The sequence below is a fragment of the Etheostoma cragini genome, chromosome 2 (assembly GCF_013103735.1).
Source record: "Etheostoma cragini isolate CJK2018 chromosome 2, CSU_Ecrag_1.0, whole genome shotgun sequence".
Lineage (NCBI taxonomy): Eukaryota > Metazoa > Chordata > Actinopteri > Perciformes > Percidae > Etheostoma > Etheostoma cragini.
The window spans coordinates 14,062,673-14,067,085 of record NC_048408.1 but is presented as its reverse complement, the minus strand read 5'-3'; the positions used below and the strand labels follow the sequence as shown (position 1 = coordinate 14,067,085).

Genomic DNA, 4,413 nt, shown 5'->3' with positions numbered 1-4,413 from the left:
CCCCCCCCCCCCCCGTCACACAGTGATTAGAGATAAGGGGTATCACAAAGCCTTCAGAAAACTTTTCTCTGAAAAAAGACTGTCAGCTTTTTATGCATTTACACTAAAACGGATGCCAATATTAATCTGAAAATACCCTTTTTTATAGTGTTAATGAATCCGTTGTTGTGACCCATTTGTCGATGACTTGTTAAATCTGTTGTGTGTGTGTATGTGTGTGTGTGTGTATGTAAAGACCCAATCTCGTGGTGGAGAGGGGATGAGCATTGAGACTTGTGTTAAAACATTCATGCTGTTTGACCCTTCAAGGGCTATTTTCTATTCATGTCATAACAGTCTTGACAATGTGGCAAGGAATTATTATTAAAGGTAATAAGGTTTCCAGGCAGTATTTAGATAAATGCCACTAATGTAGATTTATATAAGCTAAGTTTAGTTTAATATCATAGAGCTGCAATCAGTGGTGAAGCCGCACAATTGCTTTTGTTTTGGAAAGTAGAACATCTCGTGTTTAAACCACACGGTTCGATATGAGCCAAATATGACTGCATACTAATGGTGAAACAAAGGGTTAAACATTAGTAAAAGTCACTTTAATTTGAAAAGAATGAACAGATCAGGGAGTTTTCCAAGAAGCAGGTTATCTGGATAAGGCAACTGAAATTCAGAAAGTGTATTTTAAAATATTTCAGTGGATTTGATGTGGTTTGGGGGTTTTATATCCAGATAGCTTGTTAACCCTGCTTCTTATAACAGGCCCATAATGCCTTGATAGCAAATGTATTCCCTCTCTTAAAGATGTGAGTGCCAAGTTGCACCCAAGTTGTACAGAAACTGATTGTCTAGGTTGTTGTTTAAAAGATTTGAATGTTCTCGAGAATATTTGTGATTTCTTTTTTTTTTTCTTTTTTTTAATCTGGTAATGAAAAACAAATCTGGAACTTAAATTACAACTTTTAATCAAAGGTAAATGTGTTGATGAGTCTTAACTGGTGTAGGCCTACAAGAAAGTAAATCTTTTTCATATTCATAGTCTTAATTGTAAATGCTGAATGGGTCGGTGGGAGGTTGGAGGGACACCTGATATCTTATTGTAGTGTCTGCCTGTTTGAAAGCCTTATAATAACTTAATTTAAAGCTACTTGATATTTCAGGATTTTTTCAGTGCTGACTTTTCCTTGGATGCTTTAAAGCCAGAAGTGAGATCCTTTAAATTCTTTGAAGCAAAATGAGCGAGGACTCATGTCAGGGGAACTCAACTCAAGTATCAAGTTTGCAATTTGACAACATGTGTGTGTTAGGACCAACGATCTACTTGTTTATGCTCATGTTTTCTAATTAAATGCAGTTTGATGGTCTCTCTATATTGTGGTATTACTCTGTGGGAGTGAGATTTTACTTTACTTTTGCTGCTAGGAGAAAGATCCATTGATATTTAAAACATTTGAGAGTGGAGTTGCTCCAAAAATCATTTGTCTGCATTTTGTAGTTAAACTGCATTTTATTTTATACAAATATTATATTGATTTCTTAAAGAATTATTGCTACAATTCTGAATTTTTGTCCCACAAATTGTTTTCGCACTGCCACACCTATTTTCACATTGCTGGCAGCCATGCCACAAGACACTAGACGCTCTAATGGTGTTAGTACCGCCTTATGAGGCGAGCGAAGCCTGGTCGTCATAGCAGGAAACTGCCGTGACCTAACACGACACACACAAACAGAACGTCGAAGATGTGTTGTTTTTGATTGTCTGCGTGTGGCTATTGCCACAGGCAGAAGACAAAGTAGTATAAGAAGCTGGAGGCAGCAACAAAAGAAAAAACATTTGCTAAACTATTAAACACGGCAGGTTCATTCAGGACATCCCTTCTGTCGCCAGCAGTGATGATGCAGTGATTAGTGTTGATTCTCTCTGACCAATCGGTAGTCTCCAGGTTTTCACGTCACCTTTTGGCACCTCAGCTAGCTTGGAAATTCGACTGAGGTGGCACTAAAAAAAAAAGTACCTGATAGCAGGTACCAGGGCCTTTTTTACGTAATGGAAAACCAAAAAGGCGAGAAGAGTTGAGTAATTTCATGCTGTAAAAAAACGCCGTAAACTAGGGCTGAAAAGATTAATCTGTCAGTAGAAAATGAATTGAAGACAATTTTGATAATTATTTTTTGATGTGTTAAAGGTGCCCTGCCAGATGTATTTCATTACTTTGTAGTAATGTCTGAAGAATATCTATCATCTACCATCTATCTCTCTGGTCTATCTACCATTGATTCTTAACATTTTCTTGTGAAAGAAATGCCTTGGTTACCTTGTTTCAAGCCATTCTAGTGGGGTGCAGGAAGACTCAGCTTGGTGTGTGCCAGTTCTCATTCATATTCATCGATCTAAGCTGCTTGACTCTGATTGGCTAACAGCTAGCCAATGAAAGCCTGGCTATCAGCACCCTTTACCCAACATAAGTGGGGGAGCACATGAATAATAATGAGCTCAGCCAACATGATGTCACACTGACCAGCTTTTATAATTGGCCTGATTTCTCCGTTTATTTCTTTTCAGTGGCTAAAACTGACAGAGGAGGTAGCAGTTCATCTTCACATTCACAACATAACACGAACAAATATGGACCTAACATATTTTAAATATGCAAGTAAAAACGTTTTTGGGTGGCAGGTCACCTTTAATCATTTTAGCTATGTTGTAAGCAACACTATCAAATGTATCCCTGGTTCCATCTTCTAAATGTAAATATTTACTGGTTTTCTTAGGGTCAGCAAACCAAATATATTTCTATTTAAATAAATCTAATTATTTTTTGACCTACAACAACTGAACTGAAAAATGTATTTCGTCATTTGGGAAACAAATCTGATACTTCAGTGGCTGTTTGAAAGAAAACACGCTGTAACTGTAACGGTTTTTAAGTTGTATTTATAATCGTTTTTGGCTTGCAGAATTATACAACAAATATAAAATAGAGTGTAATGCATAACCTTTTTCAATAATTTATGGATAACAGTACAGAGACAGATGACAGAAAGTAAAAAATACTGTAGTAGAAATAAATACTGGTCAAGGCAGTAGCTCTGTTTCTTGTTGGGTTACTGATGCACAGGAACACAGATTACAGTTGGTTCACCAAACTGACAATAATGTGACCACGTTTGTTACATCTATATATATATATATATACACCCATGTTACAGAATGTGTCATCGGAGCTCCATTGAGGTTTACCATCAGTCATGCATATTTTTTAGTTGTACTAAAATTATTGTAGAGCCACATTTAGACCGTGTACTGAGGTAGCATGCAGGGAACACTGAAGACAAAACAAGTCATTGCACCTGAATCAAAGTCAATCAAAGTTACAAAAGTATTATTACAAACCAAAGCTGTCAAATAATATACCTGATATTGTTTGTTTATGCCCAAACAAGAAGCGCTTTTTTAAATATAAATATTTCCACGACAGTTCACCATCATGCATTTTCATGTCTAATAAAGACAGAAGAGATGGGGATTTAAACTGCACTGGGGATGTTAAATCTATGAGGGTGTGTGTGTGTGTGTGTGTGTGTGTGTGTGTGTGTGTGTGTGTGTGTGTGTGTGTGTGTGTGTGTGTACAGTATGGAGGTCGTACACAGTACTGCAAACGTTTATAAAGCAATGACCTTACAAATTAATAAGTCGATTAAAAAATTTTATAAAAAATGACGTGTTACAAATAAAAAGAAATGTGTTCATTAAGAACCACTTAGAGTTTATAAATAAGTTTAACAATATGCTTAATGGATACTTTCTGATATTCTATATTTATTTTCTTATTGTCAAATGCAAAGACCTAAAACCAATTGATCCAACTAACAAGTACTGTGGGTCCAAACCCAGCTATAAAACACGTCAATTTATTTAGTCAACATCACATACACCATCCTGCTGCTCTAAATACTCACCAGAGTACCAGACGTGTATTTGTGTGCAGCTGAAACTACTTTGGGCTGAGCGGAAGTTGGAAAGTTGGTTGTGGTCTTTTCATGGAAATCACTAACAATATCATTATATTATATATTATTATTATTAGAAATTACAGAGCATTGTCTTCCTTATTCCTTTATCCTTAAAGAGAGATTGAAATGACTATTTTCTCAATTTCCGTTTTGATTTACCCACTTGTCTCGTGTTTACTTTTTTCATTTGCCAACTTTATTAATTTTCCACTTTTCCCCTATGTAGCAAGCTCTTTCTAATCGACCATCAGACATAACAAATGAGAGTCATTGGCTGTCACCTGAAATTGTTGACATGATCCCATGACAAGTGGGAAAAAAAATCATCTGCTAATAAAGATCATGACCTAAAGCTCCAGACCAGATCCTAAATGAACTTTATGGCAAATTATTACAGATGGA

The 4,413-nt window shown here is 36.1% G+C and overlaps 1 protein-coding gene across 1 annotated transcript in view; it reads left to right on the top strand.

The window, feature by feature from the left end:
- dnaja1 (DnaJ heat shock protein family (Hsp40) member A1) overlaps positions 1–1,364 on the top strand; it is an 8,745-nt gene extending 7,381 nt beyond the window's left edge. Inside the window, exon 9 of the mRNA XM_034890093.1 lies at positions 1–1,364. This exon is cut by the window's left edge and continues 496 nt beyond it. The gene's annotated coding sequence lies outside the window, so the exon portion shown is untranslated.
- The last annotated feature ends 3,049 nt before the right edge of the window (positions 1,365–4,413 follow it).